Here is a 22712-nt window from a genome sequence, read left to right on the forward strand (position 1 = left end):
TGTAAATCAAACAATATATATGTACACTCACCCGTAAAAAAAACGGGCCATTAAATTTTAGCACAATTTTTTAACATCTTTCAATGATGATAAATCAACAAAAAATCATCGTATTGAGATAAAACAAAATTCCAATTAAAGTTTGAACATACCTCTTGAAAACCAAGAAAACCAAATTTGAGTTACAAACAATTTAGTGCCCCGTTTTTTGGGGGCGGGGGGGTTTATTGTTAACGTGTATACTACACGTTGTATACGTTCACATCGCGTATGACAATCAGCAAATTATTGGCACGCATTATATACCAAACAAACTTAAATTTGATTAATTTAGCAGGCTCCTAATGATTGAAGAATAAAGAAGCTATTCGCATTATAGAAGATGCAGAATATATATAAATATAATAAAATCAAGCTAATCTTGATATGTAATAATAGTTATTATTACATTTTCAAGACAACCAGAAAAGATAGGGGGAGGAGGTTAGACGTGTCTATACTCCCATTTGATTAATGAACGACAGAATCCATCCCTGGCAACGACATGGACGCATATTCTATGAAGAGAGCATTCATACCCTTTTCAGCCCACCGAATAATTGCTAGAACAATATTCGTGGACTAGAAATATATGTGAGGTGCAAGTGGCTGGATCGGGAATCGAACCAGAGTCTTTCGCTTTCCGGGCAACGCTCTGGACCACTGAGCTATGCAGACCTCACACCTAATGCCGGTCTTTAACACAATGATATGCGTATATACAGGGTGAGCCATTTTAATTAACGCACGCAATTATTTCGGAAACAAAGCATTTTAGAGAAAAATGTTTCAGACAAAAGTTTTATGGTTTCGAGGGGGCCATAAGATGGTATCATTGGTTTGACCTTGAAGAGTTATTTGAAGGTCACCTTCAATTTCTTAAATGGAACCTACTATTTGTCATTGCATATTCTTGTAGCTTATCTCGAGAGCTTTCCAAAACACTATAATTAAGTACTTTTTTGTTAAGTACTTTTTGAGTTATGAGGCTTGAAATAATTTCTTAATTTTACATAAACCGTAAAATATCTTGTAAAATATTCATTTTTCGATTATCTTACCTTAATACTTTTATGTACAAAATAATGAGAGGAATCAATTGGTGTAAAGAAAACACATAGTTGTTTTTAAGAAAAAATATGGAATTGTTAATTGCAAATTACATATTTTTTCTTCAAAACAACTATGTGTTTTTTTTACACCAGTTGATTCCTCTCATTATTTTGTACGTAAAAGTATTAAGGTAAGATAATCGAAAAATGAATATTTTACAAGATATTTTACGGTTTATGTAAAATTAAGAAATTATTTCAAGCCTCATAACTCAAAAAGTACTTAACGAAAAGGTACTTAATTATAGTGTTTTGGAAAGCTATCGAGATAAGCTACAAGAATATGCAATGACAAATAGTAGGTTCCATTTAAGAAATTGAAGGTGACCTTTATGTGACCTTCAAATAACTCTTCAAGGTCAAACCAATGATACCATCTTATGGCCCCCTCGAAACCAAACAACTTTTGTCTGAAACATTTTTCTCTAAAATGCTTTGTTTCCGAAATAATTGCGTGCGTTAATTAAAATGGCTCACCCTGTATATACACAGGGTGTCCCGAAACTAACGCTTGATATTTTAAAGGCAGATTCTCTGACAATTTAAAAACGATTTTTCCTCAGCGAAAATGTCGCGGCACTAATAGTTTTCGAGTTATAAACGGTTGAAAATAAAGGGTTTTTCGCAAACTAAGGCTTATGGGAATAAAATATTAATAAAGTCACATTCTTTAGTTAATTTTAGGTAGAGTTTACTTTAATAGAATTTTAATTTAAGGCTTAGTTAGAAAGATACATGATGATAAAAATTGGGAATATATAAAAAATAATGATCTCCCTCGACATTTTCGCTGAGGAAAAATCGTTTTTAAATTGGTCAGAGAATCTGCCTTTAAAATATCAAACGTTAGTTTCGGGACACCCTGTATAAGTAGTATATTATATCCTTTTCTTTTAACTTCAACAATCGGCTCGCTAATTTTTCTCTGTTCATCACAATCAAAATTAATTATATCAGTTATAATCGCAAAAATCGTGAAATCGATACTAAAAATATATTTCTTTTGCGTAGATGTGGAAAAGATATAATAAGATATATTCTTTAATTCATATCTATTTATAGAAAAGTACAATCTAGGAAGATGCACATTTTACACTGAATTAATCGCATAAATTAATTTTTTTCCAAGAACTAGCAGATTTATACAGATAATTAGTGTCAAAAATTTTTGTAACAAATGACAATGTTGTTTGATAAAAATCAGATATTTAAACCGGCTTCGCACTGGCTTCATTAAAACATGTACAATTTATCTCCAAAATGTGTGTGGTCGACAAACAGTAGGAGATAAAAAAAAACTACTAAGCTACATCGTATGCCCGCAGCGGATTAAATTTTCGGTGCGTGCAAATGACTACACATGTGATACACGTGTCTGTCTACTACGTGGCATACAAAAAGTTGCATTTTTCTATTCGCATTCTCTTCATATTGCTATACAATATGCACGAATTTTTATCCAATTTAAGAAGTACGTAATTAATTAAAAAAGAAGTATATAATTAATTAAAATTATTTCTCTCTCAAATTTAATATTTGTTTTGCAAATTGCTACAGATATCTCTTTAACAGCAAATTCTCCAGTCAATTTCTCTTTAGCAAAAATGTCGCAAAAAAGTTATTATTTTTTACAAATTTTCAATTTATTTATCACATACCATATTGAAGACTTGAAATTAAAATAAATAATATTAAAATAAATTTCATCTGAAATTATAATTGAAGAATATAATTTCGTTAACTTCACAAAGTTTAGTTGTTAAAAGGTCCGGTAGTTTTGAACACCCCGTATATATAATGCATCGCGATATTTTTAATGCAATATTTCTACTTTATCGAATGCGAAGGGAATTTCTCCTCATTGATCGCGCACCGTTCGATATTACGCAACGAAAATAAAAGTAAACCTTGAAATTTTGAGATAGAAATCAATGAAAAACAAAAGTACATTTTTTTTGTATAATATTATGTATTAGATATATATTTGATTTGATTTTTTTCTATATATTACGTTCTCTATTAAAAATTAAAAAAACATGCACGTGGAACTCGAGATAGAAGAGAGATATAAAAGACGAGAAATCTAAAGGAAATCTAAATTTAATATGATGAGGCTTAATAAAGAGATTCGAAAAATATATTTGAATCACAATAGCAAGATTGTAATAGAGGAACATTTAACGATATATAACACTCGTTAAAAGCTACAATGCGTTCAAAGCTAGGATTTCAGCTTTTGTGTGAATTTTTGCATTGCGATCGAATCTCACGTAGAAAGCTTTCGCACGTCATAGGGGAATTCAATCTCTGACAGGCAAGCACAACGCCTCCTGCAACATTGGGGAATACGAGCTGGTAACGTACGTTCACGTCAGATGAGTTGATGCGAATTGGGCACGTTCGTTATGAAATTCAACTTTGCGTTACGTTTTCCTCGGACGCTCTCTTAAGTCAGCCATTACGGTTGGCTGGTTGTCTGAATTCCTTTTATCATGAGACGGTTCGGCTCGGAGCCAAAACCGAAAATACGTCAGCGCCCATGCCCATGTTTGTTCACCGATGCGAGTGATAACTCCGTCTTCCGGTTACACTTGCGGCTGCGGTGAACGTAAACGACGTTTCGTAAATCTCTACTGGCCTTCGCAACGGAAAGGAAACGTGGTTTACACAACAATGAACAGCAAATTCTATTTCTTTACCTCTATTATACGTTATGTATAATTACAGACTCTCTTTTTCATTTCCAATCTACAATTCGTTAATGAAAATGCAAAAACGACAGAATAGCCTCGAGTAATTAGCATGGCAATTCCAACGTATACAATTTTACAAGACTAAAGGAGAAAAATATTTAAATGATATTTCATGTTAAAATTAGTAGAGAATATTCTATCAAACTGACAGGTATTTTAGAAATATCTTGAACAGAGAAAAAACAATCATTCACAAATTTAACTACTCTCTAAAAGTGAATCAATGAAAATATCACTAATTTAAACAGTAAAATAAGATTTCACTGAGAATCAGTGAGTATTTTACTGATCTTCAGTGGAAACGCTTATTTTTTTGTTATTTTATCTTATATCTCACTGATTATGGTCAGTTAAAATAAAATTCACTGTAAAACCAGTAAATTTCGCTGTAAAACCAGTAATCGCTAGTTCGTTTGTTTACCGCTACGATCGCTATCTCTCTCGTATTTAATTTTAGTCATAAGAATTATACAAAGTTTGCAAAGAGCGACATTTAAAACTAAAAGTATTACTTCGATTTAATTTCTGATGCAATCTCAATAGAAAGGCTTCAGATATTAAATCGATCTTTATAAATCGGACAAATAAATGTCTGGCGACTTAATGAAAATTATTCGTTCGTTATCTATTTAAAATAACAAGTTCAATATGCATGTAATATATATAAATAAAATAAAATTTTTAATATAATAAATATTTAGTAAATATAAATAAAATTTTTAATTTTATATGAAATAGATAGAGAGATGAATTGTAGTTTAATATTACTGACAATAACGAAAGAAATATTACTGATATTGAGAAATATTACTGATTGAAACAGTCAAAATTATTAACTGATTCTTTCAATAAAATATCACTGATTTACAGTGCTGTACTTATAACTGCTGTAATCAGTGACTATTTACTGTTTTTCAGTGATAATACACTGATTCACTTTTAGAGAGTATGTTCATCTAGCGTGTAGCATATAACCGAATGTAGAATAATAAATCTCGAGTGTATCGTGAATTAAATTGTACGTTCACGTCTCTCAATGGATTAAATCGGTGTCTAAATCGGTCGCTCGACCCCGGAGAAAACACGTGGCACACGGATCGCTGAATAATTCCCATATCAACCGTATTATGTCTTGATATGAATGACCTTTCTCGGAAATGGACAGAAAATTGCGGAATTTTGTTATACGTTATTTCACGTATTGGTGCGCACCTGTGGTTCTTGTCAGGTTATTTTTTCAACCGGGTGCGTAAAGCGAAACGTTCTTCCTGTTTTTGCCTTTAACCCTTTGCGTAACACGCTACGCATAATTTCTGGTCACGCGTTATGCAAATGTGGTCCGATACGAGGTCGACTGTCTAATTTGAGACGTGGCTCCCCTTCAAACGAAGAGAAAACATCTACTATCCGAGTATCGCGCTCAGAGGGGATATTAAAATTGCAACTGGGCGCAGAGACAGACACCGAGGGTAGTTACCGACCGGCTTTAAATTAACACCCCTGTGCATAAAACTTCATACACGGATATCCACGGGAGATGAATAAATATTTTTCCCGTGCTCTAGATAACCACTAGTATTTTCACATTTTATACGACGTCGATAATATTTATCGAGGCGCGAAATAGAACTACGAAATTGCGACATAAAAGGTAATGAAATTTGCGCTCCGTTTCTTCTTGTCTCGCGAACGTTTGACGATAAACGCGCAATCAAGGTGTTGATGCGACTTAGACAACATTGAGATGATTATATCGCAAATATCTGTTAAATTCGCTTAATACTGCTGCCGTGAAACGGAAACTTTTAATGAGATAAGATAGTAATGAGGTAAATTTTAAGAAGATATAATTGTTATGTAAAGAAACTCCATTTTTTGCAATTAAAGATTATTTCTGAAATATGCTAAAATAACATTTCTATAAAATAGAGAGCGGGTGTTGTAAAATAGTTTTTATAATTGTGAGAGATATAGCAAAGATCACGTTACTTGTACTCTTCTTGCGATCTAATTTCATAATTAAGTGTGATTAATACATAATATTTGTTGCAACGTTACGGCAATATCGAATGTTGCAACAACTTCGGAATTATAACGACATTGTGTTATATATACAACAAATTCAAGAGAGAGAGATGGAGAGAGAAAATCCCTCTCCAGGGGTACGAGTTAACGATGTTGCGGGAGTTCTGACAGCAACGTGATCCACGAACTATATAAACTGTGCTGCGAGCTATGCGAGAAGTGGTTATACTTTTCCGACAAAGAATAAACATCATTAAAGTTAATCTAGAGCGAACACGATTATCCCGAAATTCGAAAATAAGCTCTTATAATTTTCACTTAACATATAAATTGCATTTTGCTGTCAGAAGTAACAGAATGTAAAATTTAAAATTAGAAATCGTTAAAGCGTATAGTTATTTTTATATTAAAATTGATGGAATATAATTTAAGTGATTTAACGATTTGAGATCCATTACATTCACTAAAATTCCATCGACTTTTATGAGCATAAATTTTCTGAGATATCTTATAAAAGCTTCAAATAAAAGAAAATACTCCGTTTCCTTTATATGTTTCTTTTTATTTCATATGTATCTAAAACCATTCTTTCTCCATTTTATACAAAAGAATACTCGATGTTATATGTTTCAAATACTGAAGTCATTATCTGGATTCTTTGTAAGATCTCGGTATTTCTTTTTCCAAATACCCTGGTGCTTCATGCAAGACAATGCTCGGTGTTTTTCGGTTCGAGTATCAAACATTTCATTTTCGCATTCTCTAGAATCAGTACGTACTATAGTTTCTTTAGATCAATCATCTGATCTTTCCTCCAATCTATATATGAGAGAACATTTAGTATTTTTTTTAATCATTTCTTTTATATGTTTTTGTCCTCTCTCTTTCTCTTTTTAAATTTGAAAGAAATGTGTTTTTCAATTAAAAAAAATACTCGATTTTTAATTTAATTTTACAATTTCTTCATAATTTTTCCTGAATAATTATATTCAAGTAAAAAATTGTATGAAATGTACGAAAAATACTTTTGCTAATATTTACATTTCTTATCTTGTATGTATGTAATTTGTAGAGCATCTTATTTATCTACGAGGATTAGTATCTTTCATTCGCGATAATAACCATTACATGTTACAACCGTAATCTATCAAACCAAATCCGATCTAGGTAAAGTGAGACTTTGTACAAGCCGTACATCCCTCGAAAGACTTTGGAAATTTTGCGTGTGCTAAATACTATCCAGAAAGTGCCATAATTCCCACATATTAATCAAAGATTTCTTGCAGATCGATATTTCTTTCTCCACTATCAGACAGCTAAAAGTTGGCGCTGTATTTCACTTTTAATCCTCTCTCTTGTAAAATTAAATAATACTTGTAAAATTTACACATTAAAGTTACACATTAAAGTTACACATTTAGTAAATCTGTTAAATGCATGAAATTGAAATGATTTGTGAAAATTATAATAAAATAATAATGTTGAGATATTTTAAGACAATAAAAAAGATTAGATTAAAATTAATTTAATTATATTATTTGATAAAAGGAAAATATTTGATGAAAAATACAGTATCGGCAATTTTAAAATAAGTAGATTTTCCACATTACTTTCATACATCAGAAAGAATCGAGTGTATCAAAAAAATTATAAAAGTTTCGAAGAATTTATTGAAAGATTTCTACCGATCATTTATAAATTCTTCTAGTACAACAGAAATTTATTCTCAAATTTATTCTCAAATTTATTCGAGATGATAAAGCGAAGACTACGAAAACTGTCTTTCGTGATAACTGTCTTTCTTTGCACATAAGACGATCTTCAGCCTCATACACATCTCATCTGGGATATTGGATTTTCCAAGATCGAAAGGACCGCGGTCAGTAAGACATTTCGCATGCAATCATCCAGATATTGTGTATTAACACAGATATATAGGGACGAGAGAAAACCCGGCAATCTGCGACCGCAATTATACCCTAATTCTCCCGCAACGACTTAATTAATCCAATATCTGTCGGTACTTATTTCTATTGACTTTGCAATTAGTGTGGAATTGCTCTCACTTTGCAATGCGAACTGGGATATTGTGGCCATTTTGTTGTCACATTTCCATTTTTTTGCCATTATTTGGAATCTACAAAATATTTTCTAAGGAAGTAAAAAACCGAAATCTTTATCATTTTAAATTTAATGTAATTTCTAATACGATAGAATAATTATAAGTAGCGTCTATCAAGAATTGATTAGGTAAGAATAAACGATTAACTAAGAAAGCCTGTATTTTTCAAAAAATAACAAAGGTTGTAATGTTGATTTCTTAAAAAAATTGAAAATCTTTAAAAGATGCTACGAAAATTTTCATGTCTTTTAAGAATAGTCAGCAAATCGAGCGCGAATGTTTCCTGGCATATAAAACGAACCTATGTAACATTCTTAACACAATTTGTCAAAAAATATCGTTTGCTATGCTATTTATGTTTTTCTGGATTAAAGAGCAAAGAAAAGTTGGGGGGCTTCCAACAGTAATAATTAACAGAACAGCATCATATGTCGAAGCCACAAATATTTCATTAACGTTATTAAATGATCCGTCGCAAAGTTCTCGACGTCGTCTCTCAGTTCGGAAGAGCACTTTGAGGGAGACTAACAGAATTTCATTAATCAACCGCCGATAATGGCGGTGACGTGTCAAACAATGGTCAGCTTGGCATTAGCCACGCCCCGATCAGAATCTCGTAATTACTCCTCACGCTCTCCTAATTAACCTAGATTAAAAGTACGCCAATGTGATCATTATCGATTAACAAGTAAATAAACAATGAAAGTATCAAAGTATCATATTTCTCATATATTCATTCATCTTTTTATATAAAATAATATTTCATACAGAGATTAAGATTATTTAAATCATTTATATGAATAGTTCTATGACTCAGTTTTAAAAGTCAATCGTAATTTCTGCGAAAACATAGAGTGATTGAGGTAAATATTTGGAGATTATACGATGACTTTAGATTATTATTTAATTTCTTAATATAAAGATGTTTTGAAATCTCTTAAGTTCCCAAGAAATTATATCAAAATTTCAACAAACATTTGCTCTAATTATTATACATAATTCAATTCTACGCGCAAAATTTGGCAAGAGCTTTTTTAAAATCATCCGCAGAATAATTTCTTTAGATGGCTTTGGCATAGTGAAGAAGAAATTCGAATCCGCAAATTAAGTGTGAATCAAACGGAATGATTAATACCGATAAAATACTATAAAGAACATGCTAAACGAGTTACGAAAACCAATGTTCGAATTCAAGCTGGCACATTTGCGTCTCTGGATCACGTCCAAAAATAAGTTCGCATGAATGACCCCCAGGGAGACTTTATAACGTCATTTATTTACCAAACGCTGAGCACAGAATCACCAATCAAATCCAGCATCGTGGCCGCAAAATATATTATCGCGTTCTTGCAAAAATTTCAGAAAATAAATATTCGTATCCGTTACATAAGAAAATAAATATTTGTATCCGTCATATAAGACGTGCAATAAATAAATATTCATTTCCGTTATATAAGACGTGCAATATATTGTTTTAAGATTTTAAAATTTATGATTATAATAATATTATAATAATATTATAATAATTATATAATAATAATAAATATTATTATATAATATTTATAATAATAATATTTTAATATTATATAATATAATAAATATTATTAAGCACACACACACACACATTTACTCTCGTAGATAATTAAGATACAGTATGACCGCAAACTATATAATAATCAATGGCTTTGTGACCACATCTGTACGTCTATTAAACTCATCTGGACATTAACCTTGAATTGACCAGTCTTGCGGTTGTCTTCAAATTCAATTTGTGCAAATGTCGAGTCTATAATTTTTTAGCAAATTGTAATTGTGAAAAAATGCTTGGTTTGCTAGATAAGAGATAGATAAGTGTTGAGAATTAAAGAATAATTTTGCAGCGTGAAAAAATTTGAGAAGCTAGAATTATAATGTCCAATTTGCAGCTTAATTATTTTTAATAGAATAGCAAACTACTTTTCGCTTAAAGCATTTTACCTCTACTTTATAATGAAAAAGTTGTAAAAAAAGTATGCCGAGAGCTTTGAAATATAGTGTGTATACGATAGAGCCTCTCACAGACGGCAGAAATAGGCGTCAGAAGGAACGGAATGATATACTCGTACGCTTATATCATAAAGCCGTGCTGTTCGTCCATTTGTAAAGACATTGCAAATTGCTTTGTCTGCGACTGAGCAAACGTCTTTCTGCATTGTAGCCATCCACGCCCGTTTCTAACGCAATGAATTACTCCTACTCCTAAGAGGATTTGTCGCTTCGCGTTCGTGCATTGTGCGATTATAATCCAAATATGTATATAAACTAACGCAGGGACTCCTCCCGCGTGAGGCGACAAGATACGAATTTGGAAACAAATACTTCTATAAAGTCCTCGTATAAAAAGTTGAGAGTGAAAAGTTAAGTTTCCTTTCTCGAGTGTTTTAACTAATAGATTTCAATTTTTAAACATTACTTTAAGATAACTTTTGAGTAAAAATATATCTAAACTGATGGATTTCAATTTTTAAAATTTACTTTAAAAGATTAAAAAGAAAATGGCATAAGAGCCAACGCGCGGTAGTTGGCTCTTATGCCATTTTCTTTTTAATTTTTTGATTACTTGAGCCAAATCTCTAATTATTAAATTTACTTTAAAAGCTTATAACTTTTGTGTAAAAGTATATCTAATAATAAAATTATGTTTCTTTTTTTTTCATTCCAAAAATTTATTAATTTATTCTCTATAATTAGCATCTTTTCTTCAGCGGATTTAAACAGTGTAATATTTTCGAATTTCGACAAAATCAAATTTATAAGAGTGTTAAGAACTGATGTCACGATTCACGAGGACATTAAACATCCTCGTAATGCTGCAGTTATTAGCCTACCTGTTGAAGCAACCTAATGGAAATGATCGAATGGCAGGTTGTGGCTCTGCGAGATTACGACAAAAATCCCGAGTTGCGGACAAAATTTATGCACACATCAAAGTCAGGTCTATCTGTTCCTTTTATGCAAAAATATTTTTTACGACTTTAATTAATTAATAATAATAATAAAATATTATCGCTTCTAGCCTATCGCCTATCGCTTCTTTATAAATGATAGAGTTGAATTCAAGAATAACGATTGATTTACAATATATCTCGAATATTAGATAATTTAAATCAATGTCAAAATTTTTCTTATATATCTTAAACACGTATTTTATTAAAAATTGAAGTCTGTCAGGTAAAACTCGAGAAAGAAAATTTAATTTTTCATTACGTGGAAACTTTATAAAAATATTTGTTTCCAAATTCATATCTCGTCGTGTCACACGAAAGGATCCCTACATTAGTTTGTATATTTGAGTTATAATTACGTAAGCATCAGTGCTTTTGCAGATATATCAAATATATAATCGCAAGGTGAAAGATGTACAAGATGGAAAAAAATACATACAACTCTCGAATCATGATAATTAAAAAATGTAGAAGCAAATGTTCTTTTCATTTTTTCGATATTGTTAGAAAAAATGCTTTTTTATTTTATATATTATTATACTATATTATTTCGTAATGTAAAGAAAAATATCTATAATATCTATAATAAAATTAAAAGAATATCGCAATTAAAAGTAAAAAATCGACTAAAAAAAAGATATTGTAAAATTATAAAAATAAATTATTAGATTAAATTATCAAGCTTATTTTTTCTCCAGAACTTTGAAACGAAATAAAATTCAGACAATTTTCATCTGCAAAAGTGTGTGAGAGATTTCTTTCTACAAGTTTTTCGAGAGTAAAGTTAAAGTTTTGCTTCTACATTTCTCGTTTGCCACGAAAACTTGTTTTACTATGCAGAATAAATAAATCGGAAACTGTGCAAATTCGTTGGGAATTGTCATGTCGATTTGCTGACTCGAAAAGCCGCATTATTAGCGGGGTCCCAATCGTTTAATAAGTCGACGTATCGTTAAGTCGTCCTCTGGCAAATTCGACCGAATTTGAGCGCTTGAAACATTATCGGATAAATTAAAGGGGCAAGATCGATTAGCGTGCGGTGACGAGACGAAAATCGGTGGTCCCGACAATCTCTCGATCTCTCACGCGCGTGGACTTTTGTTATTCTCGCATGCTCGACCGAGAGAGAGCACTCGACCCATTGATTTTGAGACGAGAAGGAGCTGGCAGTTGGAAGAGAGAGGAAGAGATCGAGGAATAGGGTGGAAACGGGCGCGGGAGACGAAGAACGGCGGGACAGACGACGCCAGCACTTTTGGAACACGCAGACACGGTGGCGAAGGCCAGACTGCACCACCCTACTGGAATCGATACGTCAATCGTCTCTATGGACGGCACGGAAACGGCGGCGAGCAAGTAGGGAGTGAAAGATGAGAGAGAAGAGAGAAAGAGAGAGAGGAAGAAATAAAGGAAGAGAGAAAGAGAAAAGGGGAGAAAAGATGGATAGAGAGATAGATGAAGAAACCAGGCCGAGGCGAGCGAGACATCTCCGAATGATAGTTGTACGTAAGAAAAATATGTAGGAAAAATTTCAGATAATCCTACTGGAAATACCATGTGAATGGCAACTCTTCAAAGAAGTAGTATAGTGAAGTCAAAGAAGTAGATATAGTGTGATAAATATTTCCAGACGAAAAATTTTCAAAGAAAAAGCTTGATAAGTTCCTTTTCTTATTGCTAGAGAAAGAGGAAGAAAACTATATCGTATGGATAACAATTTTTTTTCCGAATAATCCTTTCCCTACGTCATATCTTATTTTACATATATCTTAAATATATTATATATAATAAGTCTCTTTTCTTATTGTTAGAGAAAGAAGAAGAAAACTATATTGTATGGATAAACATTTTTTTCCGAATAATCCTTTCCCTCATATCTTATTCTACATATTCCTTAAATATATAATTAAATATATTAAATATATAATTAAATATATTTCTTAAATATATTATATATAATATTCCTTCGAAATTATCTCCAGATCAAAATAAATAAATAATTTATACTCACCGATACGCAACGGCGGCGTTACAGAGCACAATGTTGATCTGTAAAATACAAATGTATCCAAATTATATATATAAAGCAGTATATTCAAAATAATTAATATTTTAAAAGACAATTATTTTGCGCAATTAAATTTCTTATTTGTCTTTTAAATAGATATTTGTCTTTTAAATAGATTTAATAAAAAAAATTTATACATAACATTCAAGGCAAATTATTTTTATATACGAAATTTCTACGAAATATATGCGATGAACAAGAATTTAATTCTCAAAAAAATATATAAATAATGTCTTAAATAAATTTTAAAAAAAATTAAATAATATTAAAATATTTTATATTTATAGAACAATATCAAAAAAATTATGACAAATATTAAAAAAATGAAAATAAATTAAAAATGTTTACATACATTATATTACGCAATGATATAAAATTGATATCCCGGAAAACGAGTAATGAATTTCACAGATAATAAATAAGAGATGAAATAAATATTACTCACTCTATGATAGCTCCATCATCGCCTGATGCTTCCTCCTTTCCATCTGTCCTTTGCAGCTTCTTGATCGCACTCACATAACACTCACTCGCGAAAACATGATTAATTATAATCGAGTGTGCACTAATCAACAGAATACAAACGATTGAGCGGCATTTTTTCCAATATTAATATTTTACGCAATATATATTTTATTAATTATTTTGCGATAGAAAAATGAGGTAAAATCTACGATTTGCTCTGCATTCGAAAATCACACGATTTCAAGAACTAATCTCCGTGACAGTATTGTTTTTATTGCTAATAGATTATATACGCTCGCATTAAACGTAACATTTAACATAATTGAATAACTATTTATGTTAAAATTGAAGATAAATTTCCGTTGAATGTAATATCTGCTTCATTATTATTCGCATAATAAATGATTTCGACCGCGTAAAGAACGTAAATTTTAACAAATCATCGATGTATATGAACCTCGAAGCATTATTGCGTAGTTAATAATTATTAAATTATGATTAAATATTACTGCATTAATTAAACGTATCACAGCATCGCTAAATTCGATTTTGTATTCGCGACCTAATGATCAACAAATTCTAAAGCGACATCGGAGATTTTACTTCAATATTACATAATATTGCACGAATTTATGGCGAGTCAAAATGTATGTGACATTCGAAAATGTAGAATCGTTTGGAATCTGCAACCATGGCTGCGGTCAAAGTGACGCTGAGGATGCTTTGAAGCGTTTGATTGACCAATCAGGTTAAAGAAATCTTTACTCCTTTTACCCTGATTGGTCAATCAAACGCTTCAAAGCATCTTCAGCGTCCCCTTGACCGCAGCCTATGTCGAGAAAAATGACGCGTTATCCGGAGCGGGTCATCCCCCGCTGTTGCCCGTTCGAGTTTCGCCGCGCAAATGAGAAAGGAACGTAAACAATAACGCGTCATATGCGAAGGTCAAAACCGTGAGAATTGATTCCTTGCTATCGCGAAAATATTCTCGCCACGAAATTAATGTGTATACGGAATATTCTGTTTCTTGAATATTTTGAATTGATTAATATTATTGATACATATTATTATACAGGGTTTTCGAAAAGTCCGGAAACGGTCGAATATCTAAAAAATAAAGCATTTTAGAGAAAAATGTTTCAAATAAAAGTTGTTTGGTTTAAAGAGAGCTATAAAATGGTGGCAATGGTTTGACCTTGAATAGTCGTTGGAAGATCACATGAAGGTCACCTTGAATTTTTTAAATGGAACACCCTATATATTTTTGCACATTCTTGTAGCTCATCTCGAGAGCTTTCCAAAACACTATAATTAAGTTAGTTTTCATAAAATACTTTCCGAGTTATGAGGCTTGAAGTCATTTCTTAATTTTACATAAACCGTAAAATATCTTGTAAAATATTCATTTTTCGATTATCTTACCTTAATACTTTTATGTACAAAATAATGAGAGGAATCAATTGGTGTAAAGAAAACACATAATTGTTTCGGAAGAAAAAATGTAATTTGCAATTAACAATTACATTTCTTTTTTCGAAACAATTATGTGTTTTCTTTACACCAATTGATTCCTCTCATTATTTTGTACATAAAAGTATTAAGGTAAGATAATCGAAAAATGAATATTTTACAAGATATTTTACGGTTTATGTAAAATTAAGAAATTATTTCAAGCCTCATAACTCGGAAAGTACTTAATGAAAACTAACTTAATTATAGTGTTTTGGAAAGCTCTCGAGATGAGCTACAAGAATGTGCAAAAATATATAGCATGTTCCATTTAAAAAATTCAAGGTGACCTTTATGTGACCTTCCAGCGACTATTGAAGGTCAAACCATTGCTACCATTTTATAGCTCTCTTTAAACCAAACAACTTTTATTTGAAACATTTTTCTCTAAAATGCTTTATTTTTTAGATATTCGACCGTTTCCGGACTTTTCGAAAACCCTGTATATTCTTGAATCAAGCATTATTGAAGAAACAATTAATCCGTAAAGATAATATTGATACATATCGTAATGAAACAATAATTTATAATTTCAATTCTCTACGCTTCGATTCCTCCTGGAAACGTATATCTACTTTGATAAATGGCTGTCTCATCACAGTACAAATTGTCAATCGCGTGAGTTAATTATTCGCGCGATCCGATAATCGCTAATTGTAATAATTATACGGAATGATTGTGTTTGATATCTCCTTGTCGCAATCGTAGTTCGCGAGATAATGTGACGAAGCGATTATTACAATTATACAATGGAGATTATCGAGTTGCGCGAATAATTGATTCATGCGATTAATTTATACCAAGGCGATCAAGCTATTTAGAAAAGCAGATATTTCGTACTATTCATATATTTTGATTCAAATAGCGAATCAAAGCGATAGAGAAATGCAATTAAAAACTATTTTCATTTATGAGCGATAATTGTTTCTTCGCGTGAATTCGAATAAATCTCGTATCGCGCTTTAAATTTTTCATCGATTTATGTATAAATGTAATTTGCTAATCAGTTTCAGATTGAAGACTCGCAGAAACAAATAAATTACAAGAACGAGTCAAGTAACAGAAAAATATAATATATCGATTGTTTAATAATTCGATAATTTAATTCAAGAAACAGATATTTTGCATAATTAAGTACGTATTAATTAGAAGCGTATTGTTAATAATCGAAAAATTCTAAAATGAGAATCGTTCCCTACCACATCAACAAACCCTACCAGTTCTCGGCATACCTTTCTTATGACGTATGACGCGCTATTTACATTTACAATAGCGTAGCCCTCACCTTGACATCACACGTCTGTCGAATCTCGAATAGGCAGAATCGCCTCGCGCATCGTCGTATCATCAATGCTAAAGGATGATAATTTCAGAATTTTTCGTCCGTTAACAAAACGCATTTAATTATACGCATTTAGATTAGATTAATACGCATTTAATTATGATTATTTAATATGTATCAAACATGTGCGCGTAAAAAACTTGGACATTTGTACATCGATGATTTATTCGATCGAAATTTAGCGCGCGACAAAGCGACGAAATATTTTTAAAATATTACATTCTACGGATAATTATATATTATTTTAGTATATATTTTATTCACTTACGTTATAATACGAAGCATGCGTCATTCATTGATAACATTATTGCGGTAAATTCCTTTGTACATTATAGTTTTTTTTATATTGTTTTCTCGTCGCAATAAAATAAATTTCGCGTCGCGAATGTTTGACGTATCGATAAAATGCCGTGCAAAGTGTCGCGTGCTCATTTATATTCTGCTGATTAGTGTAATCATAATTAATCACATTTTCGCGAGTGAATGTAACATAAAGTGCCATCAAGAAGCAGCAAAGGATAGACAGGAAAGGAGGAGGAGGAGGTCTGTGACATCGGACGATGGTGGAGAATAACCGTGAGTAATTTATAACTTATTTAATCTCTCTTATATAATTGTTATGTGTAAAATTAACTGCTCGTTTATCTGCGTCACAAACCATTTTTTATATCATCGTGCATGTAATATAATGCATATAAAACATATTTTCGATTTTTCTTAAATACTTAAAATATTTATATAATTAATATATAAATAATAAAATGCAATAAATATAAATATATAAATAAAATATTTTGATAATTATCCTTAAGATTTACTATTTAAATTATTTACATAAGAATTAGATTCTTATTTATCATATTTCGTAAAAATTTATATTTAAAAAAATTCATTTGAAAGTTGCGCACGAATTCCTTTACTAAATATCTATTTAAATAATAAATAAAAAATTTAATTGCCCAAAATAATCACTTTTTGAAATATTAATTACTTTGAACGTTGCATTAATAATTTGGATACGTTTGTATTTTACAAATCAATGTTGTATAATTCCACCGTTGCGCATCGTAGGATGCTAAATTTTAAGTATTTTTTATTTTTATCTGGAGATAATAAAGGAGGAGAATTATAAAATATATATTAAAACGTAGATTTTTTTTTGTTTGATCGTCTTGGTCCATCAATAAGATAACGAGAATAGAATTAAAGTTGTAAAGCTGCCTAAAAATTGGTACAAAATTCAGCACACATCGGGAAAAGTAATATGTCTCTTGCACGAACGAATTGACCGAGATAACGCGAGGTAGATAATAAATTTTGAAGATGTCACTCGCACAACTATAGTTTTCGATACAATGTAAATCACACAAAGCGGATATGTAAAGTGTGGAAAGACTAGATATGCATTTTCTTTCTGCAGATCCTTTATCTAGGTCGTCTTTCCGAATTTTAACGAGAATTTAAAAATCTATCAGAATTTTTTGAAAACTATCATTCTTCGATCTTGTGTCATATTTTCATGATATTATCTCTCATACAATCCTCGAAGTTGTCGAAAGAATCATATATTTTATTAATTAAATTTATCTAAAGTTTAGTTCATTTAATTCATTAGTACATTTTATTTTAATTTTAAAGCAAATATTGTAATGTTGTAGAAAGAATAATATTATATGAAGAAATGAAATTTCATAAAAATATATCATCTCGTATAATTATAAATTATTACAACGAAGCAGTCGAATGTAGCAAATATTCCGTGTCAAATAGTTCTGACATGGATCGAAGTTCAAGATTTGCCGTCTATATGCACAACTGATTTGGTATGAGAGAGGAAAATCAAAGCGTAGGTGGAAAAGAAGAAGAGACACGTGCCAGTTTCTGTCACAACGGATATTAAACTCGGTACTCCTTTGTGTACCGAATCGATGTACATGATAGTTATGTACAAATGTGATTATTCGATTACAGGTTAAAATGAAGGAAAGATGAATGAGGAAATAAGACGTTCTATAATTTCTAAGGAGCACGAGACAGGGCAAAGATAAGTTAACAGAAATACTATAAAACTTTCATATTCTCTCTAAATTAATTGGAAGACGCAAATATTGAAATAAATAATATTTTTATAATAAAATAATCGGCATCGATCCTCATTAATTTTATTGAAAAAAATAACGATTTGCAAAATTGGCAGTTCATTTATGAGATGCAGTTTAACTCGCACAAATTTTTTATATACATATGTATCTCCAAATATTATTTAAAAAGAAATAAAAATATATCGCGGATTGAATTATTACGATTATTTTGATAAAAATATACATGGAATCGGTAGCAACATATCGTACGTGAAAAGGAAGAAGAACCGTGTTTTTAGCAAAACTAAAGTTCAAGTCTGGCTAGCTTTAATTTACGAGCATCCGTATTCTTGGTACAGCGTTCATCTCGTGCGCATCAATCTATCTTCATTTGCAAGCGATCGGATCTTTTCGAGTACTTGACTCGCTTGATGAAAAAGAACGTGTCTGCGTATTCACGTATTCGCTTATTTGTCTCTCGCATTAAACGACTCATTGATTACTGGCGAACACATACACAGTAAGTGATCTGGCAGTACCATTATCCGAAATTCTTTTACGTTCAAAAATACGCGCTCATAAATTACACTGGCAATTTACGATCGAGTCTGTCTCTTGTAATGCTTGCATTTATGCTCCTAGAAATGCTATTTTAGATTATGAAACTCTCCGTTTTGCTCCATGCTCGATGCGAATTTTTATTTCTGAGCTGTGATACACGTAATTACTCAGAGTCAGAGGCACTGCCATAACTTAAAAGAATATTATCACACGAATTTTAATGATTCTCTCAAAGACGTGAAATATAGATCGTAAATATTTAAAGAACAAATATTTCACAACAAATATTATGTCAAATCTCTCTCTTGTTTGTAATATGTAATTTAATTATAAAAATTAATATAACATATGAGTTTCTCACATATTCTATCATGTCATCACAATGTTCTGTTTGCAAATCAAGTTCATGTCATCGAAGGTAAAAGTAAGGATTCTAAATTACATTTCATTAAAGAGAGTGATGTGAAATCTTAATTTTTAGTTGCTATTTTTTCCCTAAAAGATGAATTAAATAAAAAGCATTTATAAAATTGCAATCGGTTAAAATTCTGGAGATCCTTTTACAGAAATATGATATATAAAGGGAGAGCACAAATAAATTTACTATCTTAGGAAAAATTTAGAAGTTAGAGAATGTAAATAATCAAAGAAATAAAATGCATAAGGCTGCTCACGTAATTACAACGTAAATATAAAAGGGGGAGTTAATTAAATTTTTGCCTTTTTGTTTTTTTTAAATATTTGCACCTCTCTTATATTTTTCGTCTGGCTTATCGTAACAATTTGTACAGCGATATCGTGGATTTAAGTTAAACGATATCTATTTATCTCTATCAGTCTTTTTTGATAGCTCAACGACAATTAAACTTTTTTATTAATTTATCTACTACGAAATAATTGACAAACAAAAAAATAAAAAAAAATCAAACAATGAAGCAGTCAGATAAATTCGGTCTCATATAAACTAAATTGAATATTGGGCAAATAACATTAATTACACAATGCAATATATTGACAAATTGCAGAATAAATATCCAAATTGTGTTTGATTGGTATAATATTAATTCATATTTTACTTACACAATGTAATTCAATATATTTCAAATATTACTCAATGATATTAATCGTAATGTATTTTACTTTCGATTTTCTGGAGGAAATAAAGTTTAACTCGCAGCTATTGTGGTTAAAAATATAATGTTTTTTTGTAAAAGATTGAAAAAAAAATATTTTTGAAAAAATTTAATGCAAAGATTATAATGCTGATGTATTATGCTCGAATGAAATCTTCCATTATACGCACACGATTCTAAGATTATTTAATATTTTTCCGACATGTGTATTTCTATTTTGATCGTGTATTCGCGATAATTATCATATCTCGGTAGACGTACATACAAGCCACGAATACATTGTTATTGTTGCGAGTTCGCGATTTGCGTAGAATAATCGAGCTTACAGAATTCTGTCGCGTCTTGTACGAGGTATTTTCGTTTCATATCGGAAGAGCTCAAAGCTATGCTACGTGCACTCAGATTTGGACAAAAGAAAACGCTTCCTCTTACCTTCCGTTCTTTTCATATTCTACAAACTATATATCGTATCACTTCGTGCGTTTCCTCTCTCAAGACGGATATGCTTTACGAAAAGGAGTGCATTTTCTGCATGTCGCGTCGGTTTTGCGAGAAACGAGGAAGCGTTTTACCTCGTTGAAAATTTGCATAGAATTTTTCACATCGAGTTTTTAATAAGTTGCAATATACGAGGATTATAAAGTCACGATGTTGAATAATTGTGAAATACTCGACATAAATACGATAAGAGATAAAGATCTATGTTATTCACTTTTCGGAGCCACAAGAGATTTTCGATTTTTCAAAAGTCTCTTCTCTGAAAATTTGTCTCGCGTGACATGGACTCTTATCCAGCCGCGCACGTATCTCGATGCTCTTGGAAATGGAAGATACAACTGGCGGATCACGACACGAATTCACTTCCCTGTCAGTGCTCGCGGTAGCAACATTAAGCGCTATTCCCATAGTACCAGGAATGCTATTACCGGAGCAACATTGTAAATTATTTCTTTTGCGCGACGTGTGAAAATTGGACACCGACTACACAAAAAGATAGATTGTGAATAAAGGATCGTATATTCATAATTTAACATATACTTTGCGTAACGAGTCAATCTAGCGGATATTATTGTGGTTAAAAATATTGGAATGTCAAAAAAAAATCTTATTTCCATAATATACGATTAATATTTTCGTAACTTGCGTTTCAATTTTGATAACTGAATGTAGCATATGCATGAAAAATACTTCATATTGTTCAATGACGAGAATGAAAAAAATATAGAAAATATGGGATTCTAAAACATTTTTCTAAATTTAATTTCCGGATGTAATCTCGCTCTGTTACATTTATGAATAATAAATTTTAGTTCTTTATGAAGAATATTTAATTTGTGATATCGTTTCTCATAAACGAAAAATTTATATTGAAACCCAGGCACGCAGATGCTACATCCAATCCCGAATCCGAAGCTAATTTATTCTGCGACGCAACGTGAGTCAGCTGTTAGTAGCGATCCAAGTAGTATAGCACTATCGTGTGTCAGACGCTAATGCCTCATGCTCGCGCGCGAAATGGAATGTCGGAACCCTCGCCAGAGAAAGTAATTTCGTCCCTTGATTAATTTTCCGGCGCAACCTAAAAACATTTTCTCCGCGCAATTTTCTGGCATATCCCTCCTCTCTCTTCCTCTCATCAACACAAAAAGAAATCTAACACGAATACGTCTGCGATATATTTGTGCAAAAATGATAAAACACAGAAAAACTGCCTTGCATTTAAATTGAAATTTTAAGTTAAGAAAAAAAAAAGACATTTTTAAATTGTTAATGAAATAATTTAAAAGTTGAAACTTTTCTCCCAAGATAAAAATATAAATTATATGAATATTATATGACAATTTTATGTCCCAAAAAAATATGATTTTTTATTGCCAGATACTTTGATAAATTTAGAATTTTTTTCTTTGACAAGGAAGCTTTAATTTTAAGCTTTTGTATATCTTTGTGTAGTATATATACATATATTAATATTTTAAAAATATGAATTTAACAATTTGAAGAGAAAATACTCGTAAATGTCATTTAACGTAATTCAACTGTCATTTTTTCCTTCTCTTTTTATAGAAAAATATTTAAAAAAGTTGGAGAGATCAAAATAAAATCCACTTAAAATTTTACCTCGAAAATATAGAATTTATTATTTATCGATGCTGTGTAATGTTTAAAGGATATTTGTGGAAGTTTTTCTCTTTATTTTCTCTAATTGTTTGTTAAAAATATTAATAACTCAATATTTTTAGACATTCTCTATAAAAATTATTCCCGATATAATTTACAGTCATACCGAATGTTCCACATGATTACGGAATACATTTACGATGCGGTAGAAAGCCATTTGTAAATAGAACAAGTTCATTCACAATATTTGTATTCTCAATGTCTTCACGAATACAAGTAAGCGTTTCCGCAACTGACGCAGACATGATAAGAGCATTCCACATCGCGAATTTCTAATTAAATGGCTCAGTCTTGGCGAACTATGATAAGCTACATTTCTATCATTTCTATGAAATTA

General features: G+C 31.0%; 1 protein-coding gene across 8 annotated transcripts in view; it reads right to left on the reverse strand.

Moving 5' to 3' along the window:
• Window positions 1-22712, reverse strand: part of LOC145959570 (uncharacterized) — a 126134-nt gene that overhangs the window by 69456 nt on the left and 33966 nt on the right. The window lies entirely within an intron of this gene.

This window comes from Camponotus vicinus, unplaced genomic scaffold, assembly GCF_025532165.1.
Source record: "Camponotus vicinus isolate PSW18456_S1 unplaced genomic scaffold, iyCamVici1.0 SCAF_1, whole genome shotgun sequence".
Classification (NCBI taxonomy): Eukaryota; Metazoa; Arthropoda; class Insecta; order Hymenoptera; family Formicidae; genus Camponotus; species Camponotus vicinus.